Source organism: Electrophorus electricus, chromosome 11, assembly GCF_041902795.1.
Source record: "Electrophorus electricus isolate QZ-2024a chromosome 11, ASM4190279v1, whole genome shotgun sequence".
Taxonomy (NCBI): Eukaryota; Metazoa; Chordata; class Actinopteri; order Gymnotiformes; family Gymnotidae; genus Electrophorus; species Electrophorus electricus.
The window spans coordinates 11,582,651-11,609,215 of record NC_137507.1 but is presented as its reverse complement, the minus strand read 5'-3'; the positions used below and the strand labels follow the sequence as shown (position 1 = coordinate 11,609,215).

At 38.8% G+C, this 26,565-nt stretch overlaps 1 pseudogene; it reads left to right on the top strand.

Annotated features, from left to right (window-relative positions):
* On the top strand, positions 1-21,261 carry LOC118241664 (scavenger receptor cysteine-rich type 1 protein M130-like; annotated as a pseudogene).
* The last annotated feature ends 5,304 nt before the right edge of the window (positions 21,262-26,565 follow it).

The following is a 26,565-nucleotide window of genomic DNA, read 5'->3' as shown; positions in this document are numbered from 1 at the left end:
TGTTTTGCCTGCTGAGTTGAACAGAATGTGTGCAGGGCAGAGGGAGATGGAAAGCTATCTGGCTCTCATTCTGCTGTCATCCACAGTCACATTCATCACAGCTGGTAAGTCCTTGGTATCAGAAAACACATTTGAGTATATATTATTATTATTATTATTATTATTATTATCATTTTTTGTCTAGATATTTTTGCTTATAACAGATTATCATAATAAATTACAATGATCATAATACATTTATTAAAAATAGAAGAGAGGGAATAAACAGCTGTCTGCAGCATTACATAGCTATTCTGAACTCCTGTGCAGTTAACATGGTCTTTCTCTATTTGTTTCTCACTCTCTGTTTCTCTCTCTCCCTCTCTGTGTGTGTCTCTGGTATACAGATACTGTCAGGCTGGTGAATGGTAGCAGTCACTGTGCAGGGAGGGTAGAGACTCTTTATGGAGGAAAGTGGGGAATGGCGTGTGAGGGTGACTGGGATATGAAAAATGCTGCAGTGGTGTGTAGAGAGCTGGGCTGTGGGGAGGCTGTAGATGTACTGGGTAATGCTTACTTTGGACAGGGATCAGGACTAATCTGGGCAAATCATAGGATCTGTACTGGAGTCCACATGGGAAAAATGTGGAGCTGCTACTACTTGGAAATTGCTTCAGGAATGTAGTCATGAGAACGATGCTGGAATAATCTGCTCAGGTAAACTGTTAATTCTTATTCTCAAATTGAGTTTTTGTCCATGGTCCATGCTAAGATTTTTACATTTTACATTTCAACACTAGCTTGACTGGAGTCTCTCTTTGAGGCTATATACTGTACAATAACTATATACTATATGCTATAGTAACAATAAATCTCTCATCTCTCACTCTCTCTCTCTCTCTCTCTCTCTCTCTCTCTCTTTTATATATATATATATATATATATATATATATATATATATATATATATATATATATATATATGCACAAATACATACAATATAGAGTTAGATACAGAGAGAGGGAGTGGGAGAAAATAAATTTTAATTTTTCAGCTGAGTTCACTGAGTATGTACTTTGCATGCACGGGTGTACTATGTCTTGCATATGCATATTTTATGTCACATCACAACTTTTTCAGGCTGGAAAAGGGTAAAAAAACGGACTTAATCCCATTTTGTTTGCCTTCAGATCTGCTATAATTCTTCATGGTGTAGATTCAACAAGATCCTAGAAACATTCCTTAGAGATTTTGGTCCACATTGCCATGATAGCATCATGCAATTGCTGCAGACTTGTTGACTGCACATCTGTGTTGCAAATCTTCCATTCCACATCCAAAAGGTAGTCTATTGGATTGAGATCTGATGACTATGCAGGCTATTTGAGTACAGGCACCTCACTGTCATGTTAAAGAAACCAGAATTAGAAGAATTAGACAAACACACTGTTACACTGTGTTCTGAAGAGCACAGCATGTGAAAAAAATTTTAGTCATGCAGAAGTGAAAATGTAGGTGCACGTTCTTGATTACAAGAAAAGAAGTTTGTACAATATATTTGATATGTTCTCTCTATGTGGGGTTTGGTGCTTCCAATGGACTGTGTTATTACCAAGACAACAGGCACTAAATGCTTCACAGAAGGGGGATGGGCCAGTAGGCGGGTGTTTACCTGGCCAAAAAGTAAAGAAAACTTAAATGTCCATTGGATTTTTTATTTTTACCTTGAAAATATATGTTTCTTATTTCTTTATTTTAATTAAAAGTCTTACAGGGAGAAAGACAGTTAAGGTAACTGTCCATTTACTGGAAAACTAGTTAAAATGAAAGCAAAAACATGCTGGGAGGTGAGACAGGATGCAGAAACGAGCCGTGTTCACACATGGTCATGTACCCCCCCGACACACACACACACACACACACACACAATGACAAACACCAACAAGACATCACACAGACATGGTGAGGGGCCATGCTGTTACAAAACTCCCCCTTCCCCGATGGCACGACTCCTGGCGCACCAGCCTATCGAGCCACGGCCCCCAGACCAACAGTAAATGATGAGGTCGGAGGACCAAGTGGACCGACATGGGCTAGCATGGACAGGACAGAGGGGAGAACAACAGAGACTAAGTCAATGACACATGGACGGGCACACTTACAGGAAGGGGGGCAGGAACAGGCAGGATGTGAAAAGGGACATGCACATGTGAAACAGAACCATATAAAGGAGTGGGAAGAGTCTGGTGAGGCCGGGAGGAAGACCAGCCAGTCCTCCAGTCGCAGGTTAAGGCACGGTCCAGTGAGTCTAGGAGGACGCGCTCACCTCTGGCTTGGGTGGTGATGGCATCTCTGTCTTCTTGCCAGATGACATAGCAAACCTACCATTGGGGTCCAGTGCTAGTGGTGCTTCCATCTCTCCCACTTTGGGGTCGTGTGCACTAGGTGAGAAAGTGTCTCTTAGCGACTTGGGCACTCGCGATGTAGCCTTTTTGGAGGGAACATATGGGCTCTTGAGTGGTGTGCTCTGGATGGAGCCTTGGGTGCTGGGGGCTTGTCATTATCATAGGCCCCTGACCTAATTTCTGATCCAAAAGTATGATCCTCAAGTATGGAAGTATGGAGGGCCTCCTTAACTTCCATGCAAAGGTCCTTAGAGTGATCAGACTTTGCTTTAGACTTGAAGCTTTCGAGGTCATCATAGTCCTCACATTTACATTTACGGCATTTAGCATATGCTCTTATCCAGAGCCACTTACAAAATTCACCCTTGCTATAGTTCTTGTAGCCATCCCGATAGTCTAGGAGGGGCAGGGAAGATCCTTCAGAGTAATCATTCTAGTAGCCTGGGGGGCAGGTAGAATCCTGCAGAGTCTGACCCTGGACCACCAGGCCCACCAAGATGAAAGGTTCCTCCATGCAGGCTGGGGAAGCCTCATGAGGCTCCAATTCCTCAGGTTACCAATGGCTAGGTTAGAATCAGATGAGATATGAGCAACCTTTGTGCGAAACCTTAACTAGCACACAAAGCATGTCCTTCATGGAAGAAGTACTCACCTTGTCCCTTTTTCTCACGCTCGGCATCAGCCAGCTGCCCAATTTTGAGTGCTAAATAAGTCACAAAAAGTCACAGTCATAAGTGAGGTGTAAACATGTTTATTCCAATATAATTGTATTGCTTGGTAAATATGCCCACCATTTCACTCATATGATTATGGTAAAAATAGCATAATTTCATGGCCTCATAGATGAGTCAGGTCTCAGAGGGCAGGTGGAGTTTAGAGTAGATTTACAGCCAGTGACCATCTCTGTTGAAATGTAAAAAGAGACATATGTGAAATAATAAAGGTCTTTTTGCACATTAAAAAATTCTGTGAAGCAGGAGATTTAAACAAAAGCCTGAAATTTCTTTCAGTCATAATTTTCTCATTATCTTTTCATATATGCTTGTTCAAGCACATAAAAGAATAATTAATCACCATCAAAGATCCATAATGAATTTGTGTGGTCTGGCCTTGTTTGTCATTGACTGGGTGAAGAAAGTTATTATAGAAGAGAGCTTTTTACACCATCAGAGTGATATAAAAGCACCATAGTTTACATTGTAATTTTAATGCAAGCAAAATGGCATTTTTTTATGCCATGATTGTCTCATCATGAATTAAATTTACAGTATTTAATGATTTTGCTACACCTCTTAAGCTTACAAATACCATGGCACAATTTACAAATAGATTTGGTTTGTGGACATTTATGACGCCATTGGTATACCAGTCTGTTGCATGTGGAATAGAAGTTTTATCATGCATGCTCTGCAGTGAGACCCCATGAAAAGGTTGACACTTACGGAAAGAAACAGCAAAGATCCAGTAAAAGAGGCACAGAGGAACACAGCAAAATAGAAAAAGAAAAAGCCATGAAGAATAATGAATTTAAACTAATAAAAACTTAAATTTAAACCAATAAAAACTAATAAAACTAAAAAGCTCCCATGGTTTTTCGTTTTGTCAGGAGTCAGACTGATTGGTGGATCCCATTGCTCTGGGAGAGTAGAGGTGCTTCATGGGAAGAACTGGACCACAGTGTGTGATGCTGACTTTGACCAGCAGGATGCAGAGGTTGTGTGTAGGGAGCTGGGCTGTGGGGCTCCTGTGAAGGTGCTGGGAGCAGCTGCTTTGGGCAGAGGGGAGGGCCAGGTGTGGACAAAGGAACTTCAGTGTAGAGGCAACGAATCTGATATTTACTCATGTCCAACATCATCTTCACTCAAAGACAGTTGCTCCCATGACAACGATGTGGGTCTGTTGTGTGCTGGTAAGAAATAAATTTATTTTAAATACATTTATATTTCTTTATCCCCATATGAATAAGTGAACCTCAACACTTTGTTTTGCATTTAGAAATGTATAAAAAATGCATTTTATGTATTTATTTATTTGGTTGTTTATTTCTATTTTATATATTAAGATAATAGATTTAAATTTGAAAAAAGGAAGGTCAGATGACAGTTAATATATAGTTTTTAAAATGTCTGCAACATTCGAATAAGCATTCTATTTGTCTCATTTGTATTTGATGTAAAATTGACAGAATTTCTGTTTCATTCTGTATCTCTGTTGTGCAGATAGTGTGAGGCTGGTGGGTGGTATCAGTCGCTGTGCTGGGAGAGTGGAGGTTCTTCATAGAGGATAGTGGGGAACAGTGTGTGATGATGACTGGGATATGAGAGAGGCTGCAGTGGTGTGTAGTGAGCTGGGCTGTGGGTAGGCTGTAGATGTACTGGGTAATGCTCAGTTTGGACCAGGATCAGGACCAATCTGGATGGATGATGTGGACTGTAATGGATCTGAGTCTACACTGAAGAACTGTAGATCACCAGGTTGGGGTAAACATAACTGTAATCAAACTAGAAATGCTGGAGTCATCTGCTCAGGTAAGCCACACTACATCTGCATATGACATCTGTAATGAATTCACATTTGTTATATTAGTCACTGTAAGTACTTTAATCAGACTTTGGTCATTTTGATGTTTTTGATATGTACTGTCTTGTGACAATTCTTTAACTGTCCTAGAATATTAGTTTTAGTCATGTCTTGTATGGTTGCAGTATATATTTTAGTATATAAGGGTTTTCCTTTGTGCTGTCATGAATTACAAATGAAAGAAAAATGCTTTAACTAGTGCATTACTTTAACTTTAATTGGTGTAAGCATTTTCTTTTTATTTACAAAAGTTACATGTATCTCTATCCCCTGTGCAAATATTTAAGGAGTCAGACTGGTTGGTGGTCCTCGCTGCTCTGGGAGAGTGGAGGTGCTTCATGGGAAGAACTGGGGCACAGTGTGTGATGCTGACTTTGACCAGCAGGATGCAGAGGTTGTGTGTAGAGAGCTGGACTGTGGACCTCCTGTGGAGATGCTGGGAGCAGCTGCTTTTGGAAGAGGGGAGGGCCAGGCTTGGACAGAGGAGCTTCAGTGCAGAGGCAACGAATCTCAGATTCACCTCTGTCCAAAATCATCTACACTGAATCACAAGTGCTTTAATGACAGTGGTATTGGACTAGTGTGTGGTGGTAAGAACTGCATCTTGTATTCGACAGACTGTAATTTTTTATTTCTTGTAGGATTTTAACCTTCTCTCTGTATCTCCTCCACCATGGTCTCTTTTTCTACTTATTTGTGTCCATACCTCTCTGCCTGATACTTTCATCCTAATTTTCATTCTGCACAGACAGTGTGAGGCTGGTGGATGGTGGCAGTCGCTGTGCTGGGAGAGTGGAGGTTCTTCATAGAGGACAGTGGGGAACAGTGTGTGATGATGACTGGGATATGAGAGATGCTGCAGTGGTGTGTAGTGAGCTGGGCTGTGGGGAGGCTGTAGATGTACTGGGTAATGCTCACTTTGGACCAGGATCCGGACCAATCTGGATGGATGATGTGGACTGTAGTGGATCAGAGTCTACACTTAAGAACTGTAGATCAGCAGGGTGGGGTAAACATAACTGTAATCAAACTAAAAATGCTGGAGTCATCTGCTCAGGTAAGATGCTCAAAAAGTTTACATAAAACCTAAAGAATACAGTTTACTGCACAAAATTCATTTCCTTTCCTTTGCCATTTATGAACGCAAGAACATCATTATTTGGAAATGCACATTATTACAGTTTTTCCCCACATGATTTTACAGGACATTTAAAGTTTGAAATTCACAAAGAAAATACATTTATTTCAACAATTGAATATTATTCATTAGTAAATACTAACATTTTTTTTTTCTCTTAAGTTAATATATTAGGAGTCAGACTGATTGGTGGTCTTTGCTGCTCTGGGAGAGTAGAACTGTTTCATGGGAAGACCTGGGCCACAGTGTGTGATGCTGACTTTGACCAGCAGGATGCAGAGGTTGTGTGTAGAGAGCTGGGCTGTGGGGCTCCTGTGGAAGTGCTGGGAGCAGCTGCTTTTGGAAGAGGGGAGGGCCAGGTGTGGACAAAGGAGCTTCTGTGTAGAGGCAATGAATCAGATATTCACTCCTGTGAAACATCATCTAAACTAAAACATGACTGCTCCCATGACAATGATGTAGGAGTAGTGTGTGCTGGTAAGAAAAGCATCATTCACATTTTATCTTGCATTTCCCTGACTCTATTTGTGTAAGTTGTTTAGTATTTATACAGTCTCTCTCAGTTATGAGTATATTATCTAAGACTGAATTATGTACACTTTTACAATATTAAAAAATGTTATATTATTATTATTATTAATTATTATTATTATTATTATTATTATTATTATTAATTATTATAAACTATATGATTATAATCCTAATAGCTAAAGAACAAACAGCAAAAATCATAGTAGACTTAATCAGCATAGAGGCAGAAAACCAGGGAATTTGTCCAGATCAGGTAGCGTGACAAAAAGAGCAAGCTACATGAGAAACAGAGTAAACTACAGATGAATTGCTCAGAAATGCAGACAGAGAAAACTAGCAAGACTTCATAACAATGTTGACAATTAAGACTGTTTAAATAATACAGTTAAGGAGTACCAAACAGTTGACATGTCTACTGAATTAAGAACCATGGCAACCAGCCAGTATTCCAGAGCAGGTGAGCTTTGTTGGTGAATGCAAGAAGTGGCTGAACTCTCCATCTGGTGGCCTGTGTGTAACAAGAAGGGCACACATGAAAATTACACTTATGTATTTCCCACATCTCTCTTTCCATCTCTCTCTCTCTCTCTCTTTCTCTCTCTCTCTCTCTCTCTCTCTCGCTCTCTCTCACTCTCTCTCTCTTTCTCTCTCTCTCTCTCTCTCTCTGATGAGCAGACATTGTGAGACTGGTGGGTGGTAGCAGTCGCTGTGCTGGGAGAGTGGAGGTTCTTCATAGAGGACAATGGGGAACAGTGTGTGGTGATCATTGGGATATGAGAGATGCTGCAGTGGTGTGTAGAGAGCTGGGCTGCGGGGAGGCTGTAGATGCAGTGGGTAATGTTCACTTTGGACCAGGATCAGGACCAATCTGGTTGGATGATGTGACCTGTAGTGGATCAGAGTCTACACTGAAGAACTGTGGTTCAAGAGGACTGGGGGTTAATGACTGTGGTCATGGCAAAGATGCAGGAGTTATCTGCTCAGGTAAATTAAACTAATCTTTAGAATTAATTTAGGTACCTCTCATTAATTTTTTGTCTCATCATTTTTCAAGCTTCCAGACTGTTTTACCAGTTATGACTTTCTTACACATTTTATGCATCTCAATTGTTTTATTATTTTAATAATAGCAAAAATAGTATTGTCTTTAGAAGCCTCCATGAACATGGACATATGAACTTGACATGTTTTGACAGATCAGTTTTTAATCATTCTTGTTCTCTTGCTTTATTCAGATAGAACAGCATTGATGTCTTTCTTTAGCAATAAATGTAATTAAATTAAACTTTGCCAATTATTAGACCACCCATAGAAATGGGTTTGAGGATGAGAAAAATTACAAATTTTTAAAAGTATAATGAACTTTATTACATAGAATCAATCTGAGCGATAAAGGTTGGTTTTGAAAGCAAACACTGATTAGCTAATGGTGGTGCATAATTTTAAATACCCCACTGGATTCTTTAAGGGCAGGGAATTATAGTCTCTGATTGGCTTGCTTAAATTTTCACTTCTCCCTGTCTTTTCTGGTTGGCATGTTCGCTCTAACTTTAATTCTCTTTATTTGCCACTAGATGTCCCCCTATCCCTCTGTGCAAATACATTGCCGTGGCAGGACTTCAATAATATTGTTCACTGTCTAATGCAAAAAGAATGCAGCTACAGAAGATAGAACATGTGTATCGGGTTAGACTAACCTCAGAGATGTATCTCCTTCCTTGCCAGCATTGATTCATATGGCTCTTAGATAGCACTAAGTTTGGTACAGTTTGATACAAGTTAAACATATTAGACAATTTTACTGGCCTTTTCTTGGGCCTTGAATTGACTTTACCAAATTTCTTCCTAATAGTAATGGGTACTGCTCAGCTCCAGGTCCTGGTACCCAAGGACACTTGAACTCACGCACCCACACATGGCTCGGTTTAGCGTTTCCCCTACAGTCGCATTTTACAACATAGAAATTGATAGTGTGCAGTATAAGTACATAATATTAAAGTAATATTATTGAAATTTTAAAGTGAAATGTCTATTTTCTAAAGAAATTAGAAAACAAATCAAGAACCATGTATTATCTAGTGTAATATTCTAAAATCAATCTGTGTTAGTATTCTTTCAGCTACTAGAAAATGTTGTCTGTATAAGCATCTAATCAGTAAAAAGTGTTCCATGCTCTATATTTCTTGTGTTAATATTTTAGGGGTCAGACTAGTTAGTGGGTCTCACTGCTCTGGAAGAGTGGAGGTGCTTCATGGAAAGAACTGGGCCACTGTGTGTGATGCTGACTTTAACCAGCAGGATGCAGAGGTTGTATGTAGAGAGCTGGGCTGTGGGCCTCCTGTGAAGGTACTGTCAGCAGCTGCTTTTGGCAGAGGGGAGGGCCAGGTGTGGACAGAGGAGCTTCAGTGCAGAGGCAACGAATCTGATATTTACTCATGTCCAACATCATCTTCACTCAAAGACAGTTGCTCCCATGACAACGATGTGGGTCTGTTGTGTGCTGGTGAGAAATGCGTCATTAACAGTTTATCTTGCATTTCCCTGACTTTATTTGTGTGTTGTTTGAGATTATCTATCTCTGTCTGTCTCTCTTTGTTACTCTATCATTTTCTTCTTCTTGGTCATACACAGGCAGTGTGAGGCTGGCGGATGGTGGAAGTCGCTGTGCTGGGAGAGGGGAGGTTTTTCATAGAGGACAGTGGGGAACAGTGTGTGCTGAGGGTGGAACTCCATTAGCTGCAGTAGTGGTGTGTAGAGAGCTGGGCTGTGGAGAGTTAATGAGTATTACAGCAGGTAACATACCAGGATCAGGACCAATTTGGATGAGTCATGTGGACTGCACTGGATCTGAGTCTACAGTGAAACACTGTGGATCATTGGGTTGGGGTGAACATAAATGTAAACATAATGATGACGCCGAAGCAATCTGCTCAGGTATGTTTCATTCATGCTTAACACCAATAATCAGGTGGTTAATAACACTGAACATCAATATTTCTCATTTCTCTGTTTATAGAATTAACTTTATAGAAGTCTGTGATTTATTAACTTATATATTAATCTAAAAGTATGAATGTAATTATTTAGTTTAATTCTAGATAGATACACATCAGATACTCCTGAATTTAATTATCTTAGTCCGTTTTAAGTAACTGAATGTTTGTAGTCCATCCATTATTTTATGTGTAGTCCATGGTATTAATGATGTTACTTCAAACATAGGCCACAAAATTCCCAGACTTATCGAAGGTCCTCACTTGTGCTCTGGGAGAGTAGAGGTGTTTGATAGGAAGACCTGGGCCACAGTGTGTGATACTGACTTTGACCAACAAGATGCAGAGGTTGTTTGTAGAGAGCTGGGACGTGGGCATCCTATGAAGGTGCTGGGAGCAGCTACTTTTGGCAAAGGGGAGGGTCTGGTGTGGACAGATGAACTTCAGTGTATAGGCAATGAATCTGAGGTTTCTCTCTGTCCAACATCTTCAGTCAAACAGAACTGCTCCCATTACAGTGATGTGGGACTAATATGTTCAGGTTAAGTCTTTGCCATTTTTTTGCCATAAATATATTGTAACTATGAAATACTAAGATAAGCTTTGTTCTTTTCATTTTACATATCTGTAATCAGTTCTATGTTTTACAGGTCACACAGCAGCACAACTGGTGAATGGCTGGGACTCCTGTTCTGGTCGAGTGGAGCTCCAGTACCTCAATGAATGGGGCTCAGTTTGTAGGGCTAGCTGGGATATGAAAGCTGCCAGTGTCCTCTGTGGACAGCTGAAGTGTGGGAGTGCTGTGGCATTGTTGGCAGCGGACTGGTTTGGGGAGGGGAGTGGCGACATCTGGGCTGATGTGTTTGATTGTCATGGCAACGAGACGCACCTATCAGAATGCCCCCATCTCATCATGGAGTCGAGCAGAATGCTCTCATAAACAGGATGCTGGAGTCATCTGCAATGGTGAGCTCTTCCATTCATGTTCACCACATTAGTGAAATTAGTCATATTTTGCATGCTAAAATAAGCTTATTAATTTACATGTTTAATTATATTCCCATTCAGGTTCCTCTCAGGCCTTTCATGAGGGGCAAGTGCGGTTGTCTGGAGGGAGTGAGTGTGAAGGGCAGGTGGAGGTTTACTTCAGCCCGGGCTGGAGGAGAGTTCTCCTGGACTCCTGGAGTGTATCTGAAGCCTCTGTGGTGTGCAGACAGCTGGGCTGTGGCTCTGTGCTGAACTTCTCCAGCTCCTCTCCATCCAGTCCTGATCAACACAGCCACATGTGTGTGAGGGGTTTCAATTGTTCTGGGAGTGAAGCTCATCTGGGGAACTGCAGCAGTGCAAACCTCCTCAACCTCTCCTGCAGCTCCATGGAACAGCTGTCAATCACCTGCTCTGGTAAGTGTTACATTAACCTAAAAACTGGTAATTGTTAACAAAATTAATAACATGCTTGCCTATTCTACTCTAAAATCTACACCAGTTGTGTGAGGATTCATGACCTTTATGTCACATTAACAAAAATAATAACCTCATGTGCTTATTTTGGTGGAACAATTCTATGTAAATCAAAACCAGAGTTTAAACTGTCTGAAATGTTTTGGACAATTAAGGTGTGTGTGTGTGTGTGTGTGTGTGTGTGTGTGTGTGTGTGTGTGTGTGTGTGTGTGTGTGTGTGTGTGTGTGTGTGTGTGTATGTGTGTGTTTCAGCCCATTCCTCCATCAGGCTGGTTGGCTCTGGGGTAGACTGTGCAGGAAGGCTGGAGGTTTTCCTCAGTGGATCGTGGGGGACAGTGTGTGATGACTCATGGGATATTGAGGATGCCCAGGTGGTGTGCAGGCAGCTGCAGTGTGGAGTGGCCCTCAGTGCCTACGTACCAGCCTGGTTTGGTCCAGGAACCGGGCCCATATGGCTGAATGAGGTGCAGTGTGAGGGAAACGAGACGTCCCTGTGGAACTGCAGGTATCAATCTGGGGGAAAGCATGACTGCAGACACAAGGAGGATATAGAGGTCGTGTGCTCAGGTGAAGTATGCTGACTGCAGCTGTTCTTGAATTTGATTTACTTGTATTTTGTTCTTTAAAGTGTATAGTGATAACATAAAATGTAACACATTTGCACAGTTCAAAGGCAAGTGTCAAATGTAAAACTCTATGACATTGAGCATACAATAATTATATCTAATAATTCTGATAGAAGAGAATCCCAAACTGCACCAAAGCAGTATCATATTTAATAATGCTCATTGTAATTTGCTTTTAGCTATTTAAGTTTTGTTTTGTTAAGAAAGCTAAGTTTCATATGGGTTTAAAGAAACATAAATAACGGTAATTAATAGACACTGATGGCAACTGTGCATTTATACTGTGGGTAGAGTGAGCTCTCGTGTAGAAACATTTAAGAATCATAGAAAGATTGACAAAATAGTTGCCTGCATATTTTCTCTCACCAGAGTTTAAAGAGATTAGACTCACTGAGGGGTGTAAAGGGAATCTGGAAGTGTTCTACAATGGAACCGGGGGAATGTGTGTGTGAATGGGATGAATGAGGAAACAGCAAGTTTGATCTGTCAAGAGCTGAACTGTGGGAAAACAGGCAGGGAGTCTGGGGCCAGAGCAAGAGTGGAATCATCTCCTAACTGGCTGGATCAGGTGAAATGTAGGAAACATGACTCCACTCTATGGCACTGCCCATCTGACCCCTGGGGGCACAATAAGTGTGATAATGACAAGGAGGTGGCTCACATTACCTGTTCAGGTAGGCAGATTCTCCCTGCATGTAAATATTCTTGCAGATATCAAGTAGCTGAGAAGTTAAGAATTAAATGCTCATGAATGTTAAATCTGCAATCATAATTTATATTACCATACTCACAGGAGTGCAGAAACAATTACAAAAACATGTGAAATGCTCTTCATTTCCCCATCAAAGACAGTGCTCAGGTAAGGATGCATTAATTAATGAGAGCATGAATCAAAATTCTTCCAATATCTTACTCTAGTCATTATAAATTTTAATGGATTACTCAACATCAATACTTCACACAATCAAAGCTGACAAGAAATGTGGTATCTGTTGAACCCAGACAGTTATGTTACTACCCTAACTGTCCTGTGCAGTATTTTCTCCTCATGTCATATGTCTGTGGTATAGTTCCGCTGCCTCTCAGGCTGAGTGGACCAGAGGGAAGCTGCTCTGGGAGGCTGGAGGTTTACCATAACGCTGCGTGGGGCTCCATCTGTGATGATCAGTGGGACATCAGGGATGCTGAGGTGGTCTGCAGGCAGCTGGGCTGTGGGAAGGCACTGAGTGCTAATGGGAGTGCTGCCTTTGGTGCTGGTGAAGTGGTGATCTGGTTGAACAGAGTGGAGTGTAGAGGGGATGAGTTTCACCTGTGGGACTGCAGTTATTCACTGAAGAACCACACTGATTGCTCCCACAAAGAGGATGCTGGCGTCACTTGTGCAGGTCAGAGGAGACCTCAGACAGGGTTTTGGATTCAATAAATAACTCCTTTGACAAATTCAGTAGCTGAAAAATAGAAATTGTGCTTGCAATGTTTTGATGTTTATTTAGTTTGTAGTCTAATTACACCTTGTTATGCATCTCTGGGTGTTGAACCTGGTGATGAGGGATAAACCTGTGCAGCACATCATCAGTTAGTCATGTTGCTTTAAACTTGTGCTTCAGTAAGCAAGGACTCTGGGTGGAAGTTTTGTCACTGAGCCCTCTGTCCTCACATCTTATCCTTGCATCATTTTGTCATGTCCCCAGAGGGAGGAGCTAAGTCATGAGGAAGAGGTGAAAAGAAGTGAGATAACAGTTAAAGAAATGAGAAGAAACTAGTAATTAAGTTTTTCCCTCCTAACAAATGTATAGCCCTGAAAATACACATCCTTATACACTGAGGTAGCATTAGTATACAGTCAAATCTGATCAAAAAATGAACAAATATAAATGTCATCCGCAGCTTCATTATTCATGAATTGCTTTTTGGCTTACCAGAACTGGCAACCTCAAAATTAAATATTGACATTCATGTACATCAGTGACAATGATAAATTTTTTTAATAACCTGAGAAATGCTGGATTTTTCAGGTAAATCGTTATCATCATTATGAGTGTCAACATCAATAACAACAACAATAATAATAATATCAAAAATGTCTAGAAAGAAATGTAAATTAAATGATATAACAGACATATACTTGCTAGGGTCAGTTAGAGAATAAAGCTAATTATGGCTTTGATTTTGTATGTTTGTGTGAGTTCTGTGTCCACCTAACTGATTTGGTTCTCTATTTCTAGACATCTCCCTAACCCCTGTGATTACAAGCAAAGTAACCACCAACTCCATCTCAGGTCCTCTTTTCATTCCTCTGCCTCATTTTTTTTTAAATGTTCAAATAAAAAATACTGTTTATACATGTTCTATTTTGCAATTTCCTTTCCAGTTGGTAAATCTGAGATGATAACAACCAGTCGACCTCTACCTCAACCAGTTACCTCTTCAGTGGTCCTGCTGGTACTGGGAGTGCTGCTCTTCCTGGCCTTAGTGCTTCTCTCTGGGCTGGTTTACCAGAACAGAGTGCTCAGGAAAAGTGGGGCACATTCACATATAATCTACAGTTTTACACATCTTATATCATAGACATCTTATAATCCTTCAGTCTGTCATTAATTTGCTGAAGCCATGTTTGCACCTGTCTTCACACCCAGTGCTCTCTAAGAGGAGGTGTAAGACTTTGCCTGAAGTAATCTATGAGGAGATTGACCACAGAATCACCAATGAAAGAACTCCCATCTCAGCTCAAAAGGGTGAGTAATAGGGAAGGGTAATATTGCAGGCAATCCTAGTGTGTATGACACAAAGATTTAAAAAAAAAAAAAAACATTACAAAGTGAGAGAAAAATGAGAGAGCTTGTGTGTTATATTTGTTATTTTGAAGCTGTGTGACTGTATCGCACTCTTTTCATACCTTATGACATTTCACATCTTGCTGCTCACTACATTAAGAGATCTGAACAGTATCATGATAAATGTCTGCCTTATCACTATAAGGCAAGGCAAGTTTTAATATGTAGTACCTTTCATGCACAATAGGAATTCAAAGTACTTTGCTCAAATTTATAGAAACATTGAGTGGGAAAAAAAAGTTTTAAATAATAAAGGCTGAGATCTGTCACCTCAGAAAGGGCTTTTCAAAAAAATAGAAGTAGAGTTAAAGTAAAGTCAAATTAGAAGATAAAAGATAAAGGCACAAGAAAACAAGAACATTGTCAATTTAGACTTAAAAACAATGACATTTGGGGTATATCTAACATTAAGAAGGTTGTGATTGCTTTTAGCATCATACTGTCTAAAAGTTGCCTCACCATATTTGGTTCTGATTCTAGGCAGCATTAGCTGACTAGCCTGACTGGTCTATTGGGTTTGTATTCTTCCAGTAGATCAGAGATGTATTTTGGTTCTAGGCCATTCAGTGATTTATATACAATTGTTTGTATATAATTATATATAGAAGTACCAAAAATGAAGAACTTTGAAATGAATTGGTAGTGGATGTAAGAATGTGAAAACTGGAATCAATGTGCTCAACTCTATTTGTTTTGGTAAGATTTCTGGCAGCTGCCTTTTGAATAATCTGTAATGGTTTAATTATAAATTTGGCCCGTATTAAGACTAGTGCAGTAATCTTGTCTGTAGGACAAGACAAACTTCATTGGTATGTTAGACTCTATCCTACTGTACTGTACTAGGATATTCTATGACAAAGCACTTTTGTAAGTCGCTCTGGATAAGAGCGTCTGCTAAATGCCATAAATGTAAATGTATGAGAAAAAGGCATGTATTAGTTTCTCTATGCCCTGCTTAGACATGAAATCTTTACCCTTTGATATATTCTTTAGATAGTTAACAGTTGTTCTTTGTTAATGATTTGATGTAACTGCTGAAGTTCTGATCAGAATCAACATTCTGATTTCTGACTTTGTCTTTAGTCTTCAAGGCTCTGGTGTAAAGATGAGAACTGACCTCAAGTCAGTCATTGCTGTTAATGGGCAAATGTAATCCCCTCTGTCTTTTCTTTGTTTACTTGGGTGCCTTTCTAGTTGTTTATCTCTAGGCCCTTTTTTTTACATCCTGAATATGTAAATGTGATGTAAAGTAATATATTTAAAGAATTATATAGTTGAGAGGGCAAGTGGTAATTGTGGGAATACTGCTGAGAAGTATCTGGTTAGGCAAAGTTAGAGTGTGTAATTATTTTAAGTTTTGGAGAAATGTATGCTTACACCTTTTGCTTTTTGTCTCAAGTGTATGCTTGAGTGTGTTACTATGTGTGAGGGAGAGAGACAGAGAGTGAAATAAATAACAAGAAGAGGAAAGACAGATAAGGTGAGTGTGTGCATGATTGTTTGAGTTGGCTTGAGTGTGTGAGAGAAGCAGAGATACATAGAAAGAGCAATAGGAAGAGGTAAGGGGTTAAATCTTTGTGTGACTCTGTGTAGCTCCGACAGACAGAAAGACTAAGAGGATAAAGGTTACACAGAGTGTGTGCACATGTTTGTGTGTTTTTATTTGCATGTGTGGTGCAGGGGTATTTCAAGACTCTTGTCTAAACTGAGACACACACAGAATGAAGGAGGGTATAGCTCAGCCCCTTTGTTTGGCAGTCAGGAGGGGCAGGACTGTGCATATGCTTTTCTGTTGCTCCTTTCCCTGCTCTGTTTTACTCTCTCTCTTACTACTTCTACCTGTTCTGCATCTGCTTTCATGCTTTCTCTCTCTTCTTCTTCTATTCTCACTCTTGTTCCCTGCTCTCTCACTTCTGTGATGTGAAAAAGTAATTTACATTTACTACATGTTATATTTAAGAACTTACATTTCATGTTAATACTATTTTCACATGTTCTCAGCAGTTAATCTTATGAAATGTTTCCTTTGAGAGATAAAACTACATGTGAATTGTGATTTTGTTTTTGCATCACCAGTTCATGCTAACTAAATAGCACAAATGTGCAAAATGAATAGTTTACTGGTTATATTTCTCATTTTATAAGTTTGTGTTATCTAGTTAGCAGTGCCCCCTTGTTAACTTAACCAGTGCCTTCATTTTAATGGTTCAATATGTGTTTTTTGGTAAGTGAAATGGTTATATGTGAGTAGATTTTAAATGATCATTACCTTGTCTTCTGGTCTTGCATCACTATTATTATTAGCTACTCAAGCGTTTGGAAAGATACTGGGTCATTATGGGACATGTAGTCCCTGTAGTGAATTTATATGGTATAGTTCTACTCAACAAGGTTAAAATGTAAAGCATTATGGATTTTGTACTGACTTTTAGCTCAGTGGCTTTTACCAGTGATTATAGTGGGGCATGGAAACATTTCAGTGGGGCACATGCTCCATTAATTTTGGTCTAATGACACCCCTGGATTATTGTATTTGTATTGTATGGAAGCATGGCAGTCAACTGGACAAATATTCTGTTTTTCTCACAACTCATTATTATCCCTGAAGGAAGATACTCATAAGTTCCTGTTTCAAGCATGTTTCATGATTGCTCTGTTCTCTTCTGACAGAATATATCAACTCAGAAGCTCAGCATTCTGGTTATGAAGATGTTGGTAAAGAGCTTCTCTCAGGTAAGGGTGGGATTACATCTCACAGAGAAATATTAGAAATGAAAGAAATCATAGTGTTGTTTAATAATCTTATACTTCCAATCAATGCTGTTTTGTCGTAAACATACAACTTTTTAAAAACTCCTTAGTTAGTGTGATGTGGGTGCCAGATGTGGTACCTTGTGGATGTGTTACCTTGTAGAGTTTTGGTGATTGTTCTCATAGACAATTCTCTTTGGATGCAACATATATCTTAATATACTTTACAACAAATTCACTTTTCTTTCGGTTACAGCAAAATATGTCAATGAAGAAAAGACTGAGTATTATGATGATGCTGTTACCAGTAGTGGTCTGACAAGTAAGTTGGTTTAATCATTCATCTTTTCACTAAAATTATAGAGATGATGACTGAAATTACAATCTCAGCTCATTTTATTTGATTTAGGTGACACAGAGACAAAAAAGACACGGGAGAATTATGATGACATCAGACCTGCGCAGGCTCCTGATAGTGCAGCAAGTATGTTTGAATATAACCACCTCTCTTCTGGAAAATATAGCTCTGCTCATAACTTCAGTGACACTCCTGTCCAAATAGGTAACTGCAATATGCAGTCAACTTTTGTTTGACTTCACCTGTGACCCTGTGAGAATTTTGCATCAACTATTTTTGTTAAACTTTACTTGATTTTAATATTATTTTGCACTCAGTTTTAAACACATTAATGACACTCAATGTCACTGATGTGTGATGGCATTTATTGCTACATTTTGATAGAGGGTATGGTAGAGATTTATGATGATGCTCTAAGTCTTGAACCAAACTCTCATGTTACAACAGCTTGGTTTCTCTTAAAGTGATAAAGACATTCTCAGAATCAACACATGAATAATGTCAGACTTGTTGCTCTTTAGCATTAAAAGTTGTTTACGTGTGCTGATGTAGCTCTTATTCCAGAGGACTATGATGATGTCATCTCCCCTGGACAGGACTCAGGAGGTGGTACAGGTGAGAATACATTGGCAGTTTAGGTAGAGCCCATTATAACAGGTTTATATTTTCTCTTTACTTGCACATTCCAGCTGCACTGCTTATTATTAATTATGTATTGTAGTGTAATGATAATGTTGATGTAAATGAATACCAAACATTCATTGCGAAGCACTAAACTCCAATGTCTGTGGAGATTAAATAGGAAGAGGAATAAGCAAGGAATAGGTACAGGATGTGATATAATATACAGCTGATTGAGAGTAGGGGTTGAAGTCGAGTGTGATTGACATTTGAGTGATCGGTGCTATGTGATTGGTGGCTGGATATTGGCCAGGGCATGACAGTACCGCCCAACCCCTGAAGGGCCCATCGAAACCCAGGTGCAGGCACAGCAAGGGCAACAAGTGGGATGTGCATGATGGAAAACGTTGACTAGTACGGTGTCGAAAATCTAGCTAGTATCCAACTGCTTTCTTTAGGCACATGCCCTACCAGTCCACCATGTACTGAATCTGTCTGCAGTGACATTGTCGCTGATCAGCATTTCTCTTGAATGCCACTATGATGAAGGCAGTAATATGTCTCCTCCCTTACCCTCTGGCTCTCCTGTAGCCTGTGCAGCACTACCGAAAACTGTAATGTCAACAAGTTCCAGGGGTACAGAAGTGGCTGAAACCCCAGGATGCACTCAAATGGAGTGAGCCCTGTGGAGTAGTGATGTATCGATTTCTGGGAATGTTCAGCCTAGGGCAGGAAAGCACTCCATGTCTCAGGATGTTCTTGGTAGTATAGTCACAAGAACTTCCCTAAATCCTGGTTTAACTGCCCCACCAGTAGCCTGCAGGTGGTATTCAGAGGTCAGTCTCACTGTGACACTGAGTTTGTCCAAAAGCTCCTGCCAGACTCGCAATATAAATTGTACCCCTCAGTCTGACACTATGTCCTCCTGCAGTCTGAACTGATGAAAGACATGTTGGAAGTGGAGGTTGGCCATCTGTAGAGCTGTACAGAGAACTGGAAGAGGGATGAAATGGACCATTTTAGAAAAGAGATTGGCACTGGAAATAATGGTGGTGTTACCATCTGAAACTTAGAGATTGGTGACAAAGTCAAATAATATGTAAGACCATGGCCTATCAGGTACAGGCAGAGGCAGCAGCTTGCTTGCAGGGAGTGTGCAAGGGGTCTTGCTTCTAGCACCAATTGTACAGGAGGCTGCATGGCTGATGATATCTTGCTGCATTGAAAGTCATGATTATCTGGCGGCAAGCAACTTTTCTGTTCGTGTTGAGCCTGGATGGCCCGTTCCTAGTGAGTTAAGGGCCCATATGATGAGAATATAGTGGCACTTAGGTGGTCCATACAACTGGTGATCCGGACAGCTTGGTGAGGGTTTGCCAGCAGAATAACTCTGTCCAGGTCCCATCTGATGCCCCCCCTCCAGGAAACAGGAAGGAAATAGGATGTGTTTCTGGCTAGTGGGTGTGGCTGCCTTGACAAGGCATCTGCTTTGGTATCCTTCAATGCAGCTTGATAAGTGATGGTAATATTGAACCTGAAGGAAAAACAGACCACCTGGCTTGGTTGGAGTTAAGTTGTCTGGCTGTTTGAAGGTATTGGAGGTTTTTGTGGTCAGTTATTACCACAAAGGGATGCTGAGCACCCTCCAACTAATGCCTCCACTCCAACTTTTACTGGAAAAAGCTCTCGATCTTTTTTAGAAAAGAATGCTACTACTTTAAGTTTGGGGCTTCCACATTGGAAGCATTCACTTCCATGACAAATGAACTTGAGGGATCTGGATGTTGTAGGACTAGGGCTGTGGTGAATGCCTTTTTTAGAGCTGCAAAAGTCTGCTGTACTACAGAGCACCACTCTAAATTGGTATTTCCCCCACAAAGTTGGTGAGCAGATAGGGCTTAGCCCTAAACTCCCTAATAAAATGTGATAGAAATTGGCAAAACACACAAAGGGCTTTAAATCATGGTGCATCTGGGGACAAGGCCAGTTGGTTACTGCCTTCACCTTGGTCACCTGATTACATACACCAGTTGCATTTATGAGCCTAGGTAGCTGACCTCACACAGGTGAAACTCCACACATCTCCAATTTGCAGTACAGGTGGTTCAGCAGGAGAGTACAGAGTACTTGGGTTATGTCGCAAATGTGTTGGGGCAGTGAAGGGGAATAGATCAGGATGTCATCAAGATAAACATTCTGTCTTACACATTACTTTGTATAGGCCTCCAACAAAATCACTAGTGTTAAAGGTTTGACTCACTACTGAATCCTATAAGTGTGAGCAATAGATGCCTTGACGTGCATTGTTGACAGCTTTGTGAGTAAAAACTTTGGAATTAATAAAGGGTTATTAGTTGAATGTGTTTCATTTCTGTGCATTTTGTCCTGTGCTCATAAAGAACTCACATACTGTACAATATAAAAGTAGAATGTTTATGATTAAAACAACTAATGTTTCATTTAATGTCTGTTTTATTACTGGCCTCCCCATAAAGACAGCCAACTAATGACTGTTTCACATCCTTAAACTAGATGTCACTTTGTAACAGAATTATTAATTAATAATGTTGTACTTTCACAGTCAATGCTGTATTGTTGTAAACATATAACTTTTAAAATTATTTTTCAGCAAAATATGTCAATGAAGAAAAGACTGAGTATTATGATGATGCTGTTACCAGTAGTGGCCTGACAAGTAAGTTTGTTTAATTTGTCACTTCATTAAAATTAAAGAGATGATTACAGAAATTACTGTGTCAGATCATTGTATTTGATTTACGTGGCCTAGGGACAGAAAAAAACATCAGATGATTATGATATCACACCTTCACAGGCTCCTGATGGTGTAGAAAGTATGTTTGAATATCCTGAATTTGCTTCTGGAGAATACAGTACTGCTAATAACTTCATTTATCCACACTACTGCCAACTTCTATCTGTAGCCAACTTTTGTATGATTTTAACTTTGTGCAGCTTTGTCCTGACAGTGTAGCATATGCAAAGCTGATCCTGTCAGAATCTTGCATCAACAATTTTTGTTAAACTGTTCTTTCTTTTGATTTTAACATTATATTGCACCATCAGTCTTTAACACATGAATGACACTCAATGACACTGATGTCTGATGCCATTTATCTTACATTTTGATAGAGGATGTACTAGAGATTTATGATGATGCCGTTACTCTTGCACCAAACTCAGATGTTACAACAGGTTGGTTTCTCTTAAAATAATAAAGGAATTCTAAGCACAAGAATCAACACATTTATAATGTCAGACTTGTTGCTCATTGACATTAAAACTTGTTTACATGTGCTGGTGTGGCTCTCACTCCAGAGGACTATGATGATGGCATCTCCCCTGGACAGGACTCAGGAGGTGGTACAGGTGAGAATACAGATGCAGTTTAGGTGGAGCCCATTATAACAGGTTTGTTTTCTCTTTACTTGCACATTCCAACTTCACTGCGTATTGTTAATTAAAGATGGACTGGCCTCTATGTAGCGTCTGACACTTAATGATAATGTGTAATTATAATGCTGATGTAAATTTAGAAGAATGTTCTGGGTGTTTAGGGGGATCACCACTTACTGAACAATAGAAAATGCAATATCAATGCGGGTCCTTCAAAGTGATCTTTGGAATATGGTGCATTTGACTATAGCTGCACAACATTATTATAATGGCTTGTTATTGTCACAATATTGGCCTTTCTAGTGCTGACATCCCAGAAGGCATCAATACGCCAATAGGCCCGCTAATAAATCACAGGATTTTTCTTAATGTGTGCTAAGAGAATGCAGACCAATCTAAAACATTATAGACATGTGCTCTGTGTGTGTTTTGAAAACTCTTGACATTCACCAGATCTAATAAAAATCAATAATGTATGTTAAAAAATATCTAACCATATTATACCTTCTCTTTAACTATGTGTTTTGTTGCATTGCTAGTCATCCAGTAATAGGAATATACAGTAATAGGAACATACCGGAATGTTATCCAATACAATATTTTGTGACATCACCTTGCAAATCTACATTGGTGTACTCTTTTACTTACAGAGTATGATAAACTGTACGACACAAAGGAAAGGCTTCAGACAGCGAAGACCTCATGAATGAGGTTGCTTATGCTCAGGAAATTACATTTCATGTCTTGAAACTCAAACAGTGATTAGTGATAGTATATAATGGTTCAATGGTCCTGCAGTACCCCTAAAATCATTTCTAAGCATGGAAGCATCCTAGAACTACTTATATTAACCCTTTTATATGCATATATTACATACATAATGTTGAATTTGATAGCATGTGTAAGTGAATTCATTCTATGGTTTATTTACAGCCCTTTTCTAGCTTCTGTGCTTGCTTAATTGTTTAGCACATTGTATTTTATAGTAGACACTCTAATCAAGAGGAATTTATACATTTATCAGTATTACAGAATGTGTGCTCCCTGAGAATCAAACCCATGAGCTTGGTGTTATTAGCACCATGCTCCTAACATTATTGCATGGCTTTCTTATATATAATTAACCAGGATTTAGATTATTCTGTTTTATCCTGGTCTTGTATTGTATAAAGATGTACACATTATTCTGTAGAGGCCTACAACAAAATCACTAGTGTTAAATGTTTGATTCACTACTGAATCCTGTAAATGTGAGCAATAGATGCTTTGATTTGTCTTGATGATAGCCTTGTGAGTAAAAACTTTGTAATGAATAAAAGATTATTGCACAATTATGAATGATTAAAATAACTAGTTTGTGATCAAAGCAACTAGTGTTACAATTCATGTTTATAAACATGGTTTATTAAATGCCTTCCCATAAACAGAACCCTCTAATTACTGTTTCACATCTTTAAACTAGATGTTATTTCATTACAGAATTGTAATGATCTGCTTCTATATTGTGGGCCCAAGGCCAAAATACCTGGCCCTTTTCCATCCTCACATGATTCCACATTCCTAAACATGTTTGAAACTTGGTCTCAGGTTAGTAGTATAGTACCTTATTAGCTGAGATGATACTGACCTGAATTCCACAGGCATTGTAATACGAGCAACTATTTTGTTGTTCAACCCATCCACTAACATACAATTTACCCATTAGCATACACACTGAAAATAACTAACATCTCATTCTGGTTAATATGCAATTTATCACCAATATATGTAAGGTAAGGGGTTCGCGTTTCTGTGCTCCTAAAATATAGTAAATTGTTGTGGCTATATTAATAATTCAGTCTCTCTTTCAATAATACATATTTAGCTACACATTACAACTTAATAAAGACAATTTTATTTACCTTGCTTCATGATGGGCAGTCCCCATTCAATGATTAGGTGCACAAATCCATTTTATTGCCAAATACCCAGTCACCATTTTCAAACCTGTATAATCACGGGACAAACAATTTAGACCTCAGAAACTTATGTTGCTAGGCTACTTATCTCTTGAACAGCATGGGCAAATGTCACTTCTAGCTGATGTTCAGATAGAATCCCCCTTTTACCTAAAACAAAATGTTCTTATGGTTGATTCAGATGCACCATGTTGTCCTCCATCTGAAGTAACAGCTTTGTAAATGTCTAAATATGTAGCTCTATAATCCATAATTTTTAACATTTTTCTTTCATTCATTTCAATCTTTTTAGAGGGAATTTGCGCTAAAAACAAATATAAATGCACACTGACATATTTGGAATTAATAAAAGCATATTTCACACAGTCTGTGTGGATTTCATTGTCCAATGTATCAGATCAGTGAATAGTTGAATGAGACAGGGCCCATACAGCTCTACTGTAAACAGTTACTGTGCATATGCATGTACATGTAAAGACTTTTTATGTTGCTGTTGTTATTTTAGTCGCTAACTTACTGATCGTCAAACATCTAAATATTTAACTTGGACTGATTGTATTAAAGTGGCCTTTTTAGTATCAGCACATTGTAATTACATATAGCAATAACAATGTAATAACATGTTATTAACACCATGTAATAACAACGATAAAGTTAATGAGAGGACACTATATATATATATAGTCTACATTCATTGTAGCAAATATAATTACAGTTAACTTTTTAATAGTTACTACACACAAGAATGATGCATTTTAATAACAATGTGATAATGTAATAATTTAATAACACCACGTAATAGCAATGCATTTTCATGTAATAACACATTATAATAACAGTAATAGTGTTTGCTTGATACTGACCTATCTATTCCCAAATATGGATATGTATTTAACAAAAGAATGAATAAAACTATGAACATTTCCATAAGGCAAACCAGTGCCTATATCCACAGAATGCTTGTACAATACTGAAAATAACTAAGATGATGACAAAGCACATTTCATACACAGCTTCAAGCTGTTACAACTCATAAGGATTTACAATTCACGTAAACATAGTACCGAGCCTATAGTACACTGGTAATTTACACTTACACTTCTCTATATTCGTTAGTACTGCATGTTCCTCATAACTAAAATATTACTACACAAACTGTTCTTCAGAAGAACTTCGAGTTAGAATTCATGTGCAATTTATTCTAATATTAACACTGATAGTAAAAACTCTGCTGTAATATTTTTTACCAACACACACACACACACACAAACACACACACATACACACACCATGATTAAGTAGTATAACTAGGCCTATTTATAACAATAATAAAAAAATAATTGTAGGCATAGTACATAAAATAAAGTTAATGAGAGGACAAGGAAATGATGCTGCAGTTCTTCTGCAAGGCCATGTACGAAGTGTCTTCTTCTCTCTGTGGACCCTTTATATGCCTCGTGCAAAAAGTGTGCATTCATTGCTGCCAGGCCAAGCATATTATAGAACAACTGCAACTGTTCACTTGCATGTTCCTTTGTATATGTACATGCCTTCTGGTCCATGCTGTAAAGAATTCAGAGAAGTACATGTTATATTTTTAAGAAATTGTTTTATGAAATGTAAGTCAGTAATGCAACATTATTTATATACGCATTACCTTTTGCTATCATGTTTTGTTTTTGTTTGTGCCCATTGGTAATCTGCATGTGCATTACTAATGCATGTGCATTAATGCATTGGACAGTGGACCTAGGTAGGAAACAGCTCCCCATTGATAGTAATATGTTCTCCTGGCTTGTATCACATATTACAGTTACATACAAAACATTGCCAAATGTAATGTTGCAGCAAATCTGTCAAGCTTCACACATTCCACACAGGTGTCATCAAAGGACAACTGCCACAGTCTGCTGAGATTCTATGCTGTATGAAGAGAAGTAAAAAAATAGCAGATACATTTATTACAAAATTACATTTTGTACATTTTGCCACAAGCTGTCAAGTGTGGGATGGTTAGTGAATTCCAAAAAGATGATCACTGAGTACCTCTGCTTTGCTTCAGTTGACCTACATAATGAACAGCGAACATTTTCTGGTGTGGGACTCAAATTACTACATTTATGAAAAGTAGCTTGCAATATATACTTTTCTGTGAGATTCATAGATCACACGAACTGTGAAATCAGTTTGCTCTCCTAATATGTGCATTATTAATTATTGATAAAAAAGTAAAATGTGTATATAAGTCTCGTGCTTAAGTGTGAATGTTGTTGATATTTGAACCATGATGCCACGTATTCGTTATTGTGTGTGTTAATAAACATGTGTTCTGTGTTCCACAACTCGTTCCTGCATCCTGCTCTGCCTCCTCTGCGTAACAAAAACAAAAAATTAAACATATGTCTGCAGGCAAACATAGCTATTTCTAACTCCTGAGCAGTTAATGTGCTCTTTCTATATTTCTTTCTCATTTTTTTCTCATTGTTTCTCTCATTGTGCATCTGAATCGACCATAAGAACATCCTCCTGTCAAAATGTAGATATAAATGCCATCAGACATCAGTGTCATTGAATGTCATTCATGTGTTAAAGACTGACAGTGCAATATAATGTAAAAATCAAAAGAAAGAGCAGTTTAACAAAATTGTTGCTGCAAGATTCTGACAGGATCAGCTTTGCATATGTAACACTGTCAGGAAAAAGCTGCACAAAGTTAATCAAACAAAAGTTGGTTGCAGATAGAAGTATATTTGGGCAGTAGTGTGGGCAAATAAAGTTATTAGCAGTACTGTATTTTCCAGAAACAAGGTAGTTATATTCAAACATACTTTCTACACTATCAGGAGCCTGTGAAGGTGTGATATAATCATCTCATGTGTTTTCTGTCCCTAGGCCACCTAAATCAAATACAGTGAT